Source organism: Nipponia nippon, unplaced genomic scaffold (genome assembly GCF_047370975.1).
Source record: "Nipponia nippon isolate SJK-2023a ecotype South Korea unplaced genomic scaffold, ASM4737097v1 scaffold_4, whole genome shotgun sequence".
In the NCBI taxonomy this organism is placed as follows: Eukaryota; Metazoa; Chordata; class Aves; order Pelecaniformes; family Threskiornithidae; genus Nipponia; species Nipponia nippon.
The window spans coordinates 103,187,387-103,208,286 of NW_028262358.1; the positions used below are offsets into that span (position 1 = coordinate 103,187,387).

Sequence of the window (20,900 nt, forward strand, 5' to 3'; positions counted from 1 at the left end):
ACCAAAATTCTACCTTCTCTGAATCTCTCTCTGTGTCTTGTTACTCCTACTAAGGCCCTTATCCTGCAAGAACGAGTTTAATAAATTTATTTCCACACTTCAACAAGGCTGTGAATGAATGTACTTCATTGTTAAGTGTAAGTATATTCATTTTTAAGTAGGAGTTTGTATGTGTGGATCAGGGCCAAAGAATGTTAGAATTTGAACTATGGATTGCTGGATAATAATCTTTTTATCACTAATGTTCCATGACTGAAAACATTCTTTCTCCCCACACATCAAAACACCTCCAAGTATTAGTTTCCCAGGGATTCAGACTCTTTTGATGCTAGTAATATAGATATATTTTATTGACTGTTTTTGTTGACTTCTTGCTTATTGGTTATTTTGGTAGTTTATAATGTTTTGTCTCTACATGTAGAACTGGAAAAAAAGAAAAACAGGATCATAAGTGATAGCATTGTGTAACACGGTAATCAAATTAACATTTTTTCTATGCCTATTTCCTGCTTTTAATTGATTTCTAATTAGTAAATAAAAATTCTTCCATTTATATGTCTTTATACTCTTACTTTGTGCAACAGCAACAACAATAAAAATCCCTCTACTCTGTTCCTTCAGAACCCCACAATTCTCTTGCATGGAAGCAATTACTGCTGAGATGAGGGATGCAACAGTTAAAATGTTAAGTAAAGATATACTGGTACTTCAAGTGAGTGCTCTCATATTCAGTGTAAATAATATGTGTAGTATTACTTCTTTTGTTCAGCTTACATTTCTCTTTTATTTTAGAAGGTCACCATACAAGATTTAAGGATGTCTTGTTTATCATGCATAATATTAATTGGTTTCACTTCTGATAATCTTGAAAACCTTAAATTAAATTATTTTAAGTTCCTTTTTTTTAATAGGGATATGTCAAATACCTAAGATAACAATGATCTCAATGTGTCTTGCTTTTGATTTATGCATATTTTTGGTTTTATGTAGAAATCTTCCTTGTACTGTGTACATATAAGAAACAACAATTAAGTAGTTTACTATTTACATGACTTGAAAAAGAGGCAATTATATAATTTTTTCTTTATGATGCTTTAACAAACCCAGAAACATTTTAATATTACTTTTTAGGGAAAACTGACAGTATCAGCAATAACAGAGTTTGCTTGTTCTGTGCTGTAAAAGAAGGCTAATTTGCTATTGATCTTGATGGTTTGTTCTCCTAATAGAAAACTACATTTTTTATTTATCTATTTATTCATTGTTTATGAGGTGACCGCCTACAGGAGTTGAGGGCATGTATGAGTTCAGAAGAAGATATCATTTAGTGAGTACCCACTGTGAGGAGCAGAGATTTGGACACATACTACTGAATCTTTAGCAGTGAACTGGTGATTTGCACAAGTACTGGAACTCAGAATACCAACTCAGTGACTTAGACTTGTGGTACGTGATATCTTCGTCCCTCTTAACATTTAATTAATCATCTGCATTATTGCAATAGAAACACTGGTGTATTTTGGCCCATTCCTAAATCATTAGCAAAACCTGATGTTTAATTCAATGTGAATCTGTGACGATGGATTTCAATCCTTAGGTGAACCTGAACCACAAAACTTCAAGAATGAGAAAATGTTTCTGGGAAGTATCATCATGCAGCTGTCTAGTTTTGATATAGCTTAAAGATCTGTTGCTGACCACATCAGGGAAAGGACACTGGGTTAAATGAAGCTCTGGACTCACCCATGCTGGATTAAAAACAATGTTTGGGGAACTAAAAAGAAAAACAAAAAAAGGCTAGACTCTGAAAGTAATCCAGAGAACTACAGCTCACGTAGGAGTAAGAACCTTCTTGCAGCTCCGCATGAACAACTTTTCCCAAGAAAGAGATGATTTGAGAAACAAGCTTTTCCCTTAACATTTCTATTAGTTACAAATCAGTGCATCTGTTCTTAATTCTGTAACTACAAAGGGCTTCAAGATGTTGCCTGTGTCACTCCTTACATGTAACACAAAGATGCAGAATAATTTGAATTGAAGTCTATATTAGGGCTCACCTAAACCCAACTCTTTGTCCTCTCAGTTTCCTGTTTGGCCAAATGGCCATCTCCCTCCTCTTTAAAATGCTTTTGCTTTCACACCATCTGGCCAGTCTTTAGGCTATGCATTTGATCAAAAAGTGATTAAACCCACAAATAGATTACTAATAATTATGCAGAATCCCTTCAAGGCGCCAGGTAGTTTCACTTAGTTTTAAATAGTCTTTAAAAAATTATAATAAAAAAATGAAAAATTTGGTCAGATGGTACAATGAACCTTAGGTTTGGGGTTTTTTTTCTGTGATTAAACCATCTGGCTGATATTTTTTATGAGTTAATTTAATATATCTGTGCAAGTTTTCATCACTTTGTGATTTAAAAATAGAAATAGTTGAAACCTAGGAGGGAGTTGTCCTTGTGTGACGAAAGGAAATATGCTATTTCTCAGTTTCACAGGCTCTATGATTGAGGTAATATTTACACTACCTCTGTTTTCTAAGCAGGTATAACCTTAACACCTTTCAAGCATTCTGATGTTTCATGTTTATTTCCTAGTATTGCTTCTTCTTCTGTTGTTCCATACACCAGCTCCCAAGTAAGCAGAAAATTGAATAATGTAGCACAAGCAATGATAAAGGCATGGCTCATCTGTGCCTTTCCCTGAACTAAACCTCATTTTCAGAAGAAATTACTGGAATTTTAAGAAAATTTGAAGTTAAAGGATGATAGATAAATAAAATAAGTAAAATTATTAAGTTGTATGAAAACCCATTTTTAATTTCCTTATGTTTAAATATTTAATTTGGTATTTTTCCAATAATTTCTATCTCCTGATTTTATTGAGAATAAATGATTAAGTGAGCTCCTCTTCATATTGCTTGTAGCCATTGATCTGGTCCTTACTGAGACTACTTTCTTGAAACTTTTTAGAAAACTTTCAACCTTGCTTTATGCCACTTGGATTAGAATAATATATGGTCAAAAAACTTCATTAGTTGTATATTTTTGAAGTATTCATGAAAACTAAACCTTGTTAGCTGAAAGATCATGCAAATTTTATTTAAAATAGAACCTTGACATTATTCTTGTTCACATATTTGGGAAGAAGTCTTTCATTATAGAAAATAGTTACTTAGTATTTTCAGTTAACTCCCATAGTCTTCATGAAGAATTTCCTAAATTGAGGGACAGGTCAGGAAAAGGTGAAGTTAAGTCATTGCCATCTAGCAGTTAAATATGAAGTAACTCTACAGATTTTAATTAAACCATTCAAAAATTTATGTCTATCTACCAATGCTTCAGCTTTATATTTTTTTCCCATTGTTGTGATGCTTTCCTGTGCTGAGGGTTGCATCAGGACTACTACATTAAAGTCTGCCTGTATCTCCAGCACTGCCTGTTTCAGTAGCCAGCAAACGGGGAACAAGACTATTCTTTTTTCCCCAGATAAGAGACTAAGTATATCTGTAGAAATTCAGTGGCGGCTTGGTCCCATGGATGAGCCTCCTGCTATCACCATTGTCTTTTATCTAGATGAAGCAGAACCTTTTCAGTCTTGCTGTTGTGGCAAACTTTGGGACAGGTGTCTTCTCTGGGAAGTCCTATAGTCTTGTATGTTGAGTGTGTGCCATCCCTTAACATACCTTGACATCCTATGAATGCAAGGCAAGAGTTTAGGGAAGAGTGGGGCCAAGATGAGTATTAGTAAGTGCCTTGGTCTGGATCAGACCTTGATGTAAATGTTGCCCCTTGGCATGACAGGGTGGAATTCATCATGAGACTGATACCTTCTTTTGGATGTTTACTGTGGCACTAAGTGTCTTTCCACCATTGTAGTTAATGAAAGTCTGATCAATAAATAGATGGATGCCTGTAGCATGATTCAGTTCACCAGGTATAAGAACATCTGCTTTAAGGTAAACTGAATCTCTCCCTGGGCTCCATTGACTGTAATGACTAGATTAGCATTAAACAAATTGAGACTTCAGCCTTTTAGCCTGGGTATTTGTAGACTGAATCCTAACCTACTGTAATTCAAGTCTGGTTGTTGTATTATCTCTGTAAAATGTACCAGATCTGAAGGTGTGTGCTCCTTTCTATCTATTAGTGCTTCTTCACTTAGCACCTCTTCAGTCAAAATCACTTTTGCGTTTTGTCTCCTTGAATTTAACTTCATAATACTAGCTTCTTCCCTGAAATACTCCGTATGTTGATTTCCTTCCTAGTATTTATTGTCATGATTTGGTCAGGATCATTCAAAAATTATTTGTGTGTGGAGTACAGCATGTATAATAAATATTTCCTAAAGTGGTAACTGATGCCTGCTATAAGCAGGAACTTACAGGCAAGTTTGTAGAATTTAAATGTATGTTCTGTCCATGTCAGAGAGCTCTTTCTCACATGTATTAAGCAATTCTGTGTTTTTCTTTTTTTTTTTTTTTTTTTTTTTTTTTTTCCCTGAGGAGGAATCTAGTGCTTTTTTAAATGAAATTCTGCAATATATTCTCTTTTGGAAGCCTATACTCAGGAACCCATCTCCCAGCTTACCATGTAATAAAGATTATCCCTCTTGTAATTCAGTGTCTGGGGCCATAGATGTGCAACGGAATTACTGCAGTTTAAAAATTTGTTGTGTGTCCATAGAGCTGCAGTAACTTAACTGTGTGTATATTCCTAACTGCAGAAAATCCACAGAAAAACAAGCTGGTTAAAACATTTTCTTGAGACTGAAGTACTTCATTTTGCCTTACATTTGCCATGAGATAAGTGTGTTCACACACTCTGTCACTATGGCTATGTTCACATGTGGTAATGCCTCAAGTGTCTGAGCTGTAAGAAATATTCAGTTCCCAGAGGCTGTTACAGTAAAACTTTACCAGAAAATGGAATTGAGACATAATCTGGCTGGTCATAGTCTACCCTGCAGTCCTTGCACCTGATCCCAGTCTCACAGTAGATCAACTGATGTGATTTTGGGTTTTTTCCAAAGCTGATCAGGTCACATTGGCAGAGGAGGATTAGAGTGTGCTCCAGGAAATTCTCTGTTTTCCAAGTTTCTGGGTGCACTGCAGAATGCTGTAACTGATGACGTGGACTCCACCTATCATAGAATCATAAAATAGTTTGGGTTGGAAGGGACCTTTAAAGATCATCTAGTCCAACCCCCACAATGCATAGCTAGGTGACTAAGATTATTTGGAAAATTGCCTTTCAATTCATAATCATGAATGTACTTTTAAAGATTTTTACCTTAAGTACCTCAAAATACTGAATTTATTTCATTCCCCCACCTTCCCCTGCAGGGCAGATCATCTGACTTGCCTAAAGTCAGAAACTAAATTTATTGTTTGTGAATCTCATCATGGTGCCCCACACACTAGAATATTTTATGTGCTTCAATGGACTGACTTTTCTTTTATTATCTACAGAATACACACACCTGTGTTGAAAATAAATCAAAATCTCTGTTACAAAATTCTCAGAAATAATTCTGAAGATATATAAAATCTGGTTGTGGGAAAATATTCAGGCAAAACAAATTCCATAATAGAAGTGTTTATGTAAATGAGACAAACCAAGAAAAGGTAATATCATTTGTTAGATCAACTGTTATACTTAGGTAAAGCAGAAAGGCCTGATGAAAGCACTCTGCTGAAAGGCATGTCTGCTTTTAGTAGCTTTATAAACTGGACAAATAAATTGTCTTAACTCTGCAAATATCTTGCCACAATGTTTTCTTTAAAATGGATCCAGTTACAAATCTTGAAAGCATGAGCCAATACCTTTTCCAAACAAAACAAATGAACTTTAAGTAAGGGGTGGGGGGAGGAGGAGGAGGAGCAGGGGAAGCCCTTAGCTCATTTCACAGTCAGAGCAGTGCCCTCTACTGTCCAAAGTACTCTGCTAATCACGTCTAGCAGCCTAGACTCCTTGAGTAAAATTAATTTCATTTTCCTTTAGCTGTCTACAACCATCTAATTATCCTGTATAAAGACCTTCTCCATAGCCTTTGAGGACAAATAGGCACTTCCAGGCATGGCTGATTTTGCTTGATTTTAGCAGTCCATTGAGGACAAAATGACTCATGGTCTAGAAATTCCTTTTCTTTTTTTCCTCCCCCCTTTGTTTTTTTACAAGGAATCTAGATGACCAGTATGAATACTTAGTCTGTAGACATCTAGAGTGAGGTGGGAGGAAACACCCACCCTTACACTAAAAACTTAAGATATCAGCAAAAATGGTCAACAATTGTAAGAAAATGGCACCCAAAAACTGAGTAATCACCTGAGTAATTATCAATGTTTGGTTTTATGTTAATAAGACACACATTCAGAGATGCAGATCCACTCACCACCTGCCGTAACATCTTTTAAACAGAGATCTTCCTATTTCATCTTGCATTTCCTCATGCAGTTAAGTTAGGCAGGCAAAATGAGGACAGAATCTTATCTGACAGTATGGTGACACCTATCACGGGTTTCTTTGGCTGTGTTTATGCTGGTAGGTTAAAGCTGTTGGGAACGTTGCTGGGTGCTGGATATCAACTGATTATTCTAAAAGTATTCAGAATTGACTTTGTCATTTTTTTGATCTCTGCCAATTAGAAATCTCCCAAACAATTCTAGACCAGGGACAATTCCCAATAAGCAGTTTCTGTGTGGCCCCTTTATTTGGTAGGTTAAGAATTTGCATGAAAGCACTCTGTGTCAGCTGGCCTTAGTACTCTGCTTTGTTTAATTTGCTAGTAAAGTAGTATTTGCTAGTAAGAAGCATTTCCTAGAGGTAGCAAGTGAATAGAAATATTCTGGAAGTGCATGGTAAAGAAGAGGATAGGTCACCTTTTTGATCAGTGTTCTATTAGAATGATGACCCATTAAAATTGTTACACGTTGAATCAGATTTCTACAGATCTTCATCACCTTGTTCCTACATATCATTGTCTTATCAGCTGTTATGATATGTTTAGCAGCTGGCATGCAGCTTGCAGTGTTGATTTTTGAATAACATGCTAAAATACTAAGAATTCTATTGTTTTCCTGCATTTACTCTGTGCCAAACTGCATGTATTACATCTTATCATAGGCAATTGCTGCATAGCACAAAAGTAATTGAATGGTAAATCCTAAAAAGGATTAATCAGAAGGAGACTAAAATAGCTTTTCACTTTTCCTAAATAATAAATGGACTTGAGACTGTGTTGCTTTTGCTCTCAATGGCAAAAGGAAGGAACTGGAAAATATAACTGTAAGAGAGGAAACTATTCTGCAGTTCATGTCTTTATAGCCTCCTGGAGAACATCAGATGCAGTGGATAAATTGTACCCTTTTGTATACAGTATATTTGGGGATGATCTGTGGTTCTGTAAGAGAAGCACTAAAATGTGTTTATTATTAGATAGTTTAGACCGTTAGACTGGCCACAGAATTAGGAGCTAGAGACTCTTTAACTTTGTGACCTTCTACAAAATCCTTAATAACCCTCTGCTGACGTCAATAGAATTTAGTCTTTGGTGTTTACTGCCTCATCTATAAGAGAAGGATAATACTTATCAACCTCACAGGGATGGTATAGGATTAATTATTTAATAGTTACACAGTGATGTAAAAGGCAAAGCATTGCTATTGCCTTCACAAATACTGAAATATGACACTGTCAGCTTGTTGTATCTAGTTGAAGGTGGAGACAGTGTCTATTGTGTCAGTAGTAACTTGCATGAAAAACTGCAGCGTTTTGTGCTTGCTGAAGAAAAAAATAGGTTTCCATAGCAGTAGCTTAGCTCCACTTCTGAGCAAATTTTATACCCTGTGTGCAGTTTGAGTAAGCTGATCACAGGAAAAAGACTGAAAAATATTAAATAGTAGGAAATGCAGTGCAGGTCAGACACAAGCAAAAATAAATAAATAAATTTGGGAGAGTCACAGATTTGACATTGCTCTCAGAGAGACATTTCTGTGGCAGACATACAACAAGGATATGTTAGTTGGTCGAACCAACTGGTTGTCTAATTTTTCTCCGCTTGATCTGAATATTGAAAAAAGTCCTAAAATGAAGCTTGTCCTTCAATAATTTTTATACTGAAATCTTTTTATAGTGAAATCTTTCTAGAACTGGACAGATTCCATAATGCACAAAATACATATTTAAGTTCAGAAACTTACTGTGTGTTTCTTCTGGTAAATGAGGAACTGACAGTTAATATCCATGCTCGAAATAATGAAATAAATTCTCAAGTCCTATCATGTAAAAGACTATAATCTTTTGCCTCTGCATCATTTGAACACTGGAAATATTAAAGAAAATGATACATTCTTAAAGCAACTTGTTCTAAGTAATTGTTTTTATTTTGGCCATTTTGCGAAAGTCAAAATGGCATTGCTACCTTATGCGGTGCAAAATATGTTAGCATGTACTGACTTTGAACATCAACAAGCATCAAATTTTCAAATTCTAAATTGATTGGTCTATTAAATCATAATAATTCATTTTACACTAAAGAAATCTGTGAAGCAGAAAAAGGAAATAATGAGGTAGACTGCAAAAAGGAGAGACTTTCATCGATGACACGGTTTTGCGCCATACTCCGATAATTGAATATATAGCTAAGCATATCCATGAGAAAATGGGATGTTGAACAAGATGCTTTTACCAGCAGATGAGCACAGTAGCCAAGCTTCCATTCCACTTTTATCTGTAACAATAGGAAAAAAGTCCTGCTCTGCACTTCATGTGATGATTATAAAGGTGCCTTGTAGCCTCATCTTTCAAGAACTTTTTTGATTTTAATTTTTAAATTGTACAATATAATCTTGATAAATTATATAGGTATAGACTATATTAATTTATAGAATTTCTAGCCATTTTGAAATATATATTTTGTAATTATTTTTCCTTTCTCTTTCTCATATTTCCCTTTAGTGCTATTTGGAAGTTTTTGTGTTTTGGAAGAAATTATTTGGAATTTGAAAAAAAAACAAATAAATTGTTTTAACATTAAGATAAGTGTTGGAAATTTAGTTAAAAAGAGGAATGCAACATTGCAATAGGCATCAACGTGCTCTTGAGTTAAACTGTAGGAAGATTAATACTAGTACTTCTAACATCTAAAATAGTAAAAAAGCCTGATTAAAGTTATTAATTTTTAATAGTGTTTCTACTCTGTGTGCAAACATTTAAATTAGTTAAAAAAATCCACCAAATTTATTCCATTCATCATTGTGTAAAGTCTTCTGAAAAGATGAGAGTCGTACTTCAGGGGTAGTTGAGAACTCAGGAATGAGACATTCAAAAACGTAAGGTGATTTGGTTGGTTGATTGTTTAGTTGGACTGGGTCATAACTGGACAAAGCCATAATCAAACAGAAAGGAGAACATGTGTCTTCCTAGTTTCATTTCCAGCTTCCTTTACTGGATTCTACTACTCATTTTTGTGCTCCATTGAGTTATTATTTACATTTCACCATAGCTAGGAATAGATTTTTTACCATTCGTCTTCAACCAGTTAGGTATTCACCACTTTTTGAAAAGTAGCTAGAGAAGAAACTGGAAATTTCTAGGACATTTAATTGCCAAAGACATTCCACTGGGCAACTGAAGAAATCTGATTAAAAGAGTAACAATGAAGGTGCTAGCACATATGGGGTATAACGAAGAAGCCTTCTAGCATAGAGAAGAATGACAGAGTTTTGTCACATTCTAAATAAGGAAATAGAAAAGGTTTGGACTAAGTATGACATGTAGCCTGCCTACAGCTGACAAGCAACATATATCACATCGTTCTACATATGTGACATGCTTTGTCCATTGACTGTTAGTTAGGTAACTCTCCCCCACTTCAGTGGATAATCTGCAGCCTGTGACTGCCTTCCACATATATTCTTTTTGCTTTACATTGGTAATGAGAAGGGTTTATTCTTATTTTCTAATAGCAAAATGCTGAAAGTAAGATCAACAAGGATTTATGATTCTGATCCTGAATCTTCTAATATATGTGGGTAATTTACATATCTGAGTAGCTGCATTGACTTCATTATGACTATTCACATGAGTAATGAAAAATATAGATGCTTGCAGATCAACCCTAAGGCAACATTTTCTGCATTATGCATTTTACTTCACTGAGTGAGTAAAGGCATAGTGTAAGTCAATAGTCCCACAGTTGTATGCAAAGAGAAAAACATCATTATTACTCACGTGTTTTTTACTTTCTTTTCAAAGCGATATGAATACATTTGCAAAGTAGTAATTGCTAAAACTCAGTTTCATGCAGTCTTTTGTGGTTTTACCTACGTATCCAGTTCCAAACTTATTATCATCTCACCCTATGTATTCATAAATGACATATAACTCCAATCAGAGTTTCACTAGACTGTCTAAACAGTTAAAAAGTACAAAAAGTTACAGTAGCACTAATCCTAGTCACATCATACCCATAATATGCTGCTGCACTGTTTTATGAGGCAATAATGCAGTTCCAGTCTTGGAATAAAGTGTTCATCCTTCAGCCTCATAGCTTAGGAGCAGGATTATGACCTCATAAAATAGCACAATAGTACTATTATCACTTAATTAGAAAACCAGACATTCCAGTGTACCTGTTTATTGTAGCTTTATTAGACTTCTCCTGTAACTACTAGCCTTCCAGCATCAAAAAAGTGTTCACACTTGCTATAAAAGTGTTTCCAAAACTTGCTATTTTTAATTTGTTTCATACCAGAGAGAAATCAGATTTTAAATATACAGAATTCTACACAGATAACACAGCTGGGACATCTACTGGAAGCAATATGAGTTTAGTTTTATGTAATTATACTGTCCATAATTATTTCCCCTGCATTACATAGTGCCATGCGGTACTTAAGCCACGTGACTCCAACTGTCTTTAATGGAAATCAGATGGCTAAAACCATTTGAAACTGAGACTTTGAGAAAAATGTATAAAGCACAGGACATGATGATAATCCCATTACAAGTTCATTCACCTTTTCTATCCTTCTCATAAAGATGATTGTCATGATAATTCACAGTCCTGCCCCTTCCCTAAGGAGTTACTCCTGAACAAAACAATGTTTTAATCAGAACTTAATAAAATTACATTCAGATTGCATTCACATTGCACAGGTATAAATGGCTACTCAAAATGCCATGCAATACAGAATCAGGGTAATAGTTTTTAAAAGGCATATAAAGACAGCAAAAGAAACCATCAATGTGAACAATATTATGGAGACTAAAGCTAATGTGATAGGGATAAACTGTTTATCCTGACTTTCATTCATACACCTGTACTGTAAAATAAAAAAAAAAAAAAAGTGTAAGAGTTGCAAGGGAAAGGGCATTAAAAAGACATCTCTGACATCTGACAGCATAAACTTTGGGAACAGTCTTTTATAAGCTTGATGTACATGTTTGAAAACCTGTGTACAGTCAAACTGTTCTCTTTTTTGGTAGTTCTAGACATGCCAGTACTAGCCAAGATGAAAACACAGCTATGCATAGACTGACCACAAATGTTTAAAGGCATGTACATATTTGCTAAATGTTCTACTGAAAATTTTCTCTGCCAGGTTTTCTTTGTTTCCAGATTTGTTCTTAAGTGTCGATGTTTCTGACATCAGTTTCACCATTAACCAGAATGTGATTATTATGATGATTAGTTCCAAGGGAAGAACTCTTTAAGAGAATCAAAATGGTTCCAAATATTTCACTTAGACTGAAATAAGGGCATATTCATTACTTTTTTCATCAATTTATTCTTATGACTTTGCTCATAGATGAAATCACCACCATTTAGAGAATCTGGAGAAAACCTCATAGACCTAGGCTTAAATAAGATTTGAAGATGTGGGTAAGTGATGTCCACCTTTTTTGGCGTATTCTTTATGCAAGGTTGAATTTCACAGTCTTCTTCCATTGTATTTGCTTATTTTAATGAAAAAAAGGAAGCTGTTTATTTTGTGTTACTTCTTTGTATTTTCAACTGTGAGATCAATACTTTGGATTTGCTTCAAGGCTGCATATTATCATAAGATTATTAAACAAATTCTAGTTGTTGAGTCATTTGTCAAATTTATTGCATTCCAATGCAAGCCAGTCAGTCCAAATTAAGGTTTTATGTCTACAAACCAACATGAGATTCTCAAAGAAGCTGAGCTTCAGATAACTGTATGAATGATGGGTAATATTGATTTGTAAAGTATTTGTACCATACATAACATATATCAGTTTTCGATTCTGATTCAAGTATTTCCTTGTTACTGCAGTGTGGATAACATGAAGATTTTTTTCTTTTTTAAGGGTTAACTTCAAGAATCCCTGTGGATAATTCAGAACAGTTGAATACGGCTATCAAGAACTTTAATCTTTTCCCTTTTAAACTGATTGCATTTAATATGGAAGTTATGGAAAATATGTAAAAACCCATTGTACAATTTTTAATAGGCAAATGTTAGTGATTTCTTAAGAACTGGTAAACTGGTTTGTAAGGTTGTTGAATACTTTAAGATTTCTGGATAGAAGGTTATGTAACTGTTACTTGTAATCACCATTATCTGACTTATAAATCCAAGTCAGAAACATTTAATTTATTTTAAGAGATAAGTTCTAAAACAGTGGAATGCTTTAGGGAAAAGAAAAGTTGTGATGCTTTTTGTTAGGAAGTTCACCTTTTAACAACCATATTTATGCATTTTATAACAAGCTAGTTCTTGTTCAATGTTACTCTGCTGATGAAAATACATTTATTAAAATAATATGACATAACTGTAACTAGCATATTAAACTAATATAACTTCCTATAACATATAGATATGTTATAGATAATACAGAAGAAAAACCACATTTGTATTCTTTCACTAACCATCAGGGAGTTAGAGTGTAACATTTTGTACACCTCTCCAAATTTATCAGCAAGTTTATTTTTTAGAGAGAAAAGAGAATTATATTTCTGCCTAAAGGGAGTCATGGTAAACTAGCTGATAGAAATAAAAAGGACAAATATTGATTAAAAATACACTAAATGAATAATACTAAGAATGTCATTTGTGTCAGTTGAAAAATATCTCATATAGTTGAATTTCATGTGTGAATTCCCTTAGAGAACTGAAGTCCTTGCATAAATCTATTGAAATTTGAGTATTTTTAAGTGACCACTTATACACTCAGTAGAGCGTGCATACCGTTTAGTTGTGTAGGTCAGTGTCGGCAATCACTGCAAGCAAGTCAGGCTCACCAGTGAGTAGAATAAGAGCTTTGGGAGCCAAGTGCTGGGGAGGCCATAAGCCTGGGCTGGGTATCAGAGAGATCAGCAGGTCTGAGCATTGGGTGCTGGAGGAACCAAGGGGACCTGTGGTGGGTTAACCTTGGCTGGCTGACAGACCCCCACCCAGCCACTCTCTCATTCTGCCTCCTTAACAACATGGAGGGGGAAAATAAGATGGAAAATCTCATGGGTTGAGATAAGAACAAGGAGAGCACTCATCAATTACTGTCATAAGCAAAACAGACTTAGCCTAGGGATGATTCATTTCATTTATTCCCAATTAATAACAGAGTAGGATAGCAAGAAACAAAGACAAAACTAAAAGTACCTTCCCTCTACTTCCCACTTCTCCCCAACCTCAATTTCAGTCCTTCATTCTTGATTTTTCTACCTCCTCCCCACTGCTGAGTGGCGCAGGGGCATGGGGAACAGGGGTCGCAGTCAGTTCATAACACTTCACCTCTGCTGCTCTTTCTTCCTCATGCTGTTCCCCTGCTACAGCGTGGGGTCCCTCCCACAGGATACAGTTCTTCTTGACCTTTTCTCTGAGCCACGTGTAATTTGGTTTTCACTTCATTTGTTTATTGAAGAAAAATTAGATTAAAAGAAAAGGAAAACTATTAGGGACTTTCCTCCTTGGACAAATGTATCCATCTGTTTTTTTAAAGCAATCTTTTGATTTGCCAATATGTGACTGGCTTGCTTACTGCTTTATCTGATACTGAATACATGTCTTGCATAAAATATATGTAAAATTGTTGTTCCAGTCAACATTGTGAATTTTGTCCTCAATAATGTCATCATAATCATAAATATTTAAGGATGAAGGTTCTTCACACACACCTCCCAAAGTAACAACAAAAAACAGAACTAAAAAACACTATTTATGGCCCTCTGAAGAAATCATATTCTTAGAAATTTAAACAAGAAAAAATTTATAGCAGAGCCTTTAGTGAGGACCCCGAATACACAATATGAGATTGTTAGAATATTAAGTGAATTCCAATTATACTGATATCTGCTTGTAGTGGACATGACCATATAGTGAGATCCACTATTTCACATGTGATAAGGAAAGATATTGGTAGTGGAGCCTTTCTTGTCCTTCTAGAAATTAAGGCATAGTACAAATTCCTGTGTGGCTTTTTCATTTATCATTAAATGCATCTTGGATATACTTTCAACCATATACTTCGGCTGATGTGAAACAGAATGATATTTTTTACCTTTGTGGATTAGTAGCATTCATTTGTGTTCTGCATTTCTCTAGACGAGTTAAACTTCACTGGCAACATATTCCTTGGCTTCTCTGGGTTTTAGTTCCACCCTACAGGGACTAGGAAAGCTTGTAAACAGAGATAGGTTTTGAAAATTCATACTGGTGTCAGAAATCTATGGTAACAACTGATTCTCATTTATTTTAAGTTTATAATATTTTTACATTTTTAGTAACAATGAAATAATGTCTTTGAATTGTCTTATTGGCTTGATCCACATATCTGTGGGATAATTCTTATATTACTATTACCTCTTTTGCTCTCTACTAAAAGAAATGGACAGGAACATCATATTTTTACTCTTCATCTTCTTACTTTTCATCTTGTTGTCTTGTCTTTGGTTGACACTGTGTCTCTCTATATCTACTAAGCAGTTAATAACAGAAATTAATAAAGTGGTGTTTGTATCAATTAGGTATATAGAGATTATTTTCCTGTTGTGAAACAAGGAAAATCTACTAAAGAAGAATGTTAAGAATTGATAGCCACTGTTTAACACAGTGAAACAAAGAGACTATTCACTTGGGAAATCATCCCACTCAATATGTTATATTTGTACACACTGATATCCAATGTCATCCACAGTAATATTTACTCAGTGTTTGTCATCCATGCAGATGTAAGTTAGTTTGCTGCTTTTAAAGATTAATTGTTGGCAAAAGTCATGTACAGTTAATTAATATCGTTTAACAAAACTCTCACTATGTATTTTAGCAGTTACATGCAGTAAGGTGTACTTGTGCTGGTAGTAGAATGTTTTACAAAGGCTAAGAATGATCCAGAGGTATCTTCTCTTTTTCTTTTTTTTAATCTTCAGGTTAATTTTATTTCCTTTTGGGGGATCATGTGGTAACACTGACAGAGTTTGTTGGTTTTTTTTTTAATACAGACTTTCACACAGAGAGTTATTTTAAGCTATTTTATAATAAATAGATTTCACATTGTTACTTTTTAAATGAAATGAAACTTGTACAAATATTCTAAATAGCATGATGTTGAAAGTAACTAGACATACCCTATGCTGTGAGTTAAAAGATAGGATGTCAATACCATGCACGACGAGTAGATCAAATATTTTGTATATAATCCTCAAAGGATAATGGAAATTTTTTGATCTTGGAAACTTTTCTTTCAAGCTACGTCTAAGTGTCACTTCATCAGTTTTCTATCTACTGCAATTTTCTTGGATAAGCTCACATAGATTTTCTTTTACTTTGGGTACCATTTGACATTGATTTTTTTTTACCAAGTCATACATCTGTATGAAAACTATACTCAAATGTAGCATTGTTAACATTTATTTTTCTAAGACTTTTATTTGTATGAAATTTACTTTTTCCCTTCTCTTATCATGTTATCTACTTTTTGTATTTCCAATCCCAGTGTCAGCTGTGGACAGCTGGAACAGAAAGGGTATAGGACTCTACAACTAATGAATTGTTCACTTTCATCTGAGACTTTCAAACATCCTTCACACTTCTCCTCCACATATCTACTCTTCAGGTTTTACTGTTGGGTAGTAAACTTGTTCTTTTAGCATTAAACAGCATTCAGTGACCCAGGAGATAAGATCGCTTTCTACTTTTCCATTCATTCATTTTGATCAGAATAGATAGGCAGATCTGTGAAGGAAACACTGGTTTCTTCTTAATTTCTAGAAATTTTGATCCACAAGTCTCAACTTCTTGATTTTTTTATTCTTTCTCTTTAGCAACTGCTTGGACATGATGTCCTGTTTCATATTCCCTAACTGTAGTGTGAAATGGAAGAGATCTTTAAGTGCCATGGAAATAATACTCTCCAGATTGAGAGTACTGACAGATATGGAGAGACAAGGGAAGGAACAGTGAGAACAAAGTGATATTTTTGTGCATGAAATGTAGTTCCCTTCTCTGATAAAATGTTGTTAGGCAAAAAGAAATGATAAAAATTATATTGTATGCACTGCAATAATCTTTTCCTTAATTAAAATTACTTTCTTATTTAAAAAAAATGTTGAATAAAAAATAGCATGTTCATTACCAGGAAATGAAAACAATACACCTCCCCTCAAATCTCCGAAAATAGGAAAATAAGTACTGTGAGGTCCAGACATGCAGGCAGTTAACTCTGCTAAAAGAACCAGTGTGCCTTACAGGAAAGGGAACATTTTTAAAAGGAGTAAGTATTAATGCTCATTTTCTTTTTGCCTTAACAATCACAGATATTAAACTGAGAAAAGCTCAGCAGTAATTATGTTATCAAATTCAGACAATGAAATATAAACAGGAATGAAATGTTCTTATTCAGAATGAAAGTAAGACTGGTGGACGTACAGCAGAGGTTTTAGAAAAATCATTGATAAGACAGGAATGTAAATATCCCAGAAACAGATAAATGCTACTAACCCGAAAGTACAGTTAAAAGACCTTAAGGGCAGTACTATCACCATTGTACTACAGCAAGATCTTTAAAGAGTTAGTGGACACAATCATGAAAACAGCATCTACATGTTACATGTGTTAGCAAAAAATCCAAGAACAACCAGTAAGAAGACAAATCTAGTAATCTGATCATGAAAATAATCCATTTATTGAGAAAGTATCTAAATGCAATATTGCTTTGTCTAAGCTATCTAACTTAAGTAGCCTATGAATTAAGCACCTATGCTTGGAGAAAGGCAGACATAATATCTGTCTCTAGAAAAATAGGGAAAAAGGCTGGAGGTAATTATAAACCAGACAGCTTTTATTATTAGAAGATATGTGACAAGAAGAATAAGAGGTATTATTAGTAGGCATTTGAACAATAACGATGAGATGAACATGAGGCAACATGGAATTCTCAGAAATGGATTGCATTAAACCACTGTATTATAGAAGAGTCATAGACCTTAAGATTATGGAAGAAGTACTCCACAGAGATGCCTTTCATATGCCATATCTATTACATCTTAACATTGGTAATGTTTTGACACTGTATTACATAACAGCCTTAAAAGCAAGGTAAGGTACTCTAAATAATGTTATCATACATCGAATATGAAACTGAGTGTCTATTATAGAAGACAAACATATTTGTTAGAAATGTTAATAATTTTATATACAGCAAGCAAATGAGCAGAAGTCTTAGTAGAACTACTGGATTTTGACCTTGCCTGTTGGAGAGGTCATTCATTTGATGTGTATCCCATTTCACTAGTGTTCTTCTCTTAGTCATGCAACTGCTTAAGAAGCTGTAAGAGGAAAACTGAAGATGAAACCAGATTGTAAGATGTTAAAGCAAAACAGTAATTTACCATATTGTTCAATGATGTAATAAAATAAACATATAGCACTAACTAAAACATTATTTTTGCCACATACTATTTCAGAGTTGGAATGGTAATGAGTTTATGTAACTTAAGCAATGTAAAAATTCTGCATTTAGTTTGGTGAAATAAATCTAATTCATAAATCAGTTACATAAACTCTTTCCCCACCCCATTATCTATTACCTATAAAAAATGTGCACACTTAATATCAGAATTATTGGTCGTCTTAATTTCATTTCTACTGCACTCCCACAACTCTGTTCTCCAAAACCTGCCAGTCATTCAGAGAAAAAACTAGCCATTCATTGTCTTATATTTGGTCTAACAAAGCGTCTATTAATTGTCTTATACTAGGTCTATAGATCTTTTCCAAGAGGAAAAGAATAAGATAGTGAAACTTGTTTGCTTATAAAGGGTCTTGTTGTCATTATGTTTCTTCATATACATGTTCCTGTAAATTTGTGTTTGAGTCAAGAAAAACTAGGTTAGGAGGTTTTCAGAGTTCTTTGCTTCTGCAGATTTTTTTTTTCCCCCTGCGATATGATCCAAATCCAAAGAAAGGTATGCACAAAGAATTTTTTTTTCAAAGTAACACATTTAAATACTGTTTTTATTTCAGAAATAAGGATATTCTAAGGTCTGACCACCAAGGTCACTGAAGTTAACGTTGAAAAGTTGAACATCAAAATTAATCAAATAGCTTCAGAAGGGGTTTTACAAATATATTTAGTTTGGTCATAGGTTTTCATTGGACATAAAAAAGATTTAAACTCTTCAGCTGATGCATTAATTTTATTGTTGACTGATAAATGTCATGACCCAAGATATAATGTATCTAGTTATGTATGGAAAATTCTTCTTAGTTTGGATAAGCATGACTGCTTTCATTGCTTCTCTTTCAGACGTTGCAGAAAAGAATGTGCTATCTAATTACGATTAAAAGCGCAATTGCCATGTTGTACCATTTTTAACCCTTTTGGGCCAAAAAGAATGAAACTCACCCCAGGCAGCTTCCAACAAAATGATATTTGTAACTATCCAACAGATAAATGAAGGCAGTCCATGAAATTTGAACTCGTCCTGGTAAGTTAAAATAATTGCTACTGTAAAACCAAAGCTAATTTGAACATGCAATGGGATCTTGAGCACCCAAAATTTAATTGTGGCAATTCTCTCTAATGCATACACTTTAAAAAAAAAAAAAAAAAAGACTCAAATAGACTCAAATGCATAAAGTTGTGCAGACTGTCAGCAAAGCCCTATAAAGGTTGAATGAAGAATAGCAAGGACAATATCTGAATAGGGATATGGAGAACTAGTAGGAGGGAAATTAAGATGTTAGAACTACACATCTTGTAACTGTTCACTTTAAAAGTAGTTGTAGTAGGTTCTGTTATAATTATTAGAATACATTAGCCACTTTTAGGTGGTGTGATACATGTTTTCCTGACAGCGACATCATGCACTATGGATGGTACCTTAGAAGTGTCTACTTCCCTCCTCTAACTACCGAAGAACTGCAGGATGGCTTGCTCAAATCGATATATATACCATGTAGATACATGAAGTTAGATGACATTAAACCTACTTTTGAGGTCCTTAGTGCCCTCAACACATCCAGTGTGCTTTAATTGGAGAATATATAGCATTATTATACTACATTAAAACAATGAAAAAGTTTTGAGTTCATTGCTTATATTAAGAATTTCTTTTCTACTAATCTGATGATTTATTTAGATTAAATTATTAGATATTTATTTAATAAATCTCTAAAGCTTGAATGTTAAAATAGACATGCATTGCCTTCCTACCCAATACTAAACATTATTAAGAATTAAAACACCAATGTTAAGCTACCATTCCTATCCAATTGTTGTGAGAATTTATTTAAACATCACTGTATGTTTTTTACTTCATAAGTAACTTTTTTACTGTTTTTCACATCAGTTAGTGTCTCTTGGGAGAATTTGTGTTCAGGTAGATACTCCTCTTTTTTGCCAGTAGCCATTCATGATCTAGTGCAAAGCATACAGATGTTGAAAGGAGCAGACTGGGACTCTGGTTTTGTGAGTCACAGATAGGTCAGACTAAAGATCTTTCTGATCCCATGACCTTTTCATTCTTCACTCTGATTGTCTCAGTTTCAAAAGGCATGGTAAAATGTCCCATGTTACTGCATATGTCCCATGCATTTCTATTTTGTAGTGCTTTAAATTCCATCAGGCTGTGGCAAAACTTGGGTGAATGCTTAAAATACTAGATACTTAAGCAAAAAAAAACCAAAACAAAACACGCAAGGGGGAGCCTCTGCTTGTAATTCATTAGCTGTCTACCTATCTACCTTCAAAAGAAGGCTAGGTGTAGTAGAACATGAGTCCCAATGGATGCCTAAAAGTTCTTGAACACGTGCTGTACCATTCATAGATAGAAAAAACCAGCCCAGTTAACCAGACTGGCTTCTCATCTGCAGGTTCTCTGTTGATTTTAGTGAAAATTAGGCATTTACTTTGGGAGAAATTAGTTTCTTCCCAGTGCTGAAAACATAAATTCAAGACAAGCACTGTCTGAAATACGTGGAATGGATCTCACCTTGTAGATTTTTAATTTGTATGTCTTTTTTGCCTATTGCTATCATTGAGACAGGGATTTTTGCCTTTTAAACTGTCTTGCTGAACAATAGTTCTGGAATGAAAGTAGAAAGTACTCATAAATTTAATCTGGAGTCCAGGAAGAAAAAATTTATTTTCTTTTTCCAGGTAAAGAATTTTCATTTTTATCATCCCAGGGTTTTAAACCATTGATCCTTCCTGATGGTCTAGATAACCCATCATTCCTCTCTCACTAATAAGATGTCCCTTCTTTCTCCATACTAGAATAACTAACTAGGTAGACTTTTGATTCTTCTCTTATCTGGTCTGGGCTAATAAAAGGCATATGCTAATTAGAAATTACAGCTAAACCAGCTTAATTATATTATCATGAAGTATTAGTTAAGGAAAATAAAATCCTTGTTCCTTCCACCAGCTAGTTTTTGA

At 34.3% G+C, this 20,900-nt stretch overlaps 1 long non-coding RNA gene across 1 annotated transcript; it reads left to right on the plus strand.

The window, feature by feature from the left end:
* The first annotated feature begins 1,294 nt into the window (after positions 1-1,294).
* LOC148053459 (uncharacterized) lies at positions 1,295-14,248 on the plus strand. The gene is made up of 3 exons (XR_015708821.1): positions 1,295-1,446; positions 11,810-11,883; positions 12,333-14,248. It is a non-coding gene; the product is annotated as an uncharacterized LOC148053459 (long non-coding RNA).
* The last annotated feature ends 6,652 nt before the right edge of the window (positions 14,249-20,900 follow it).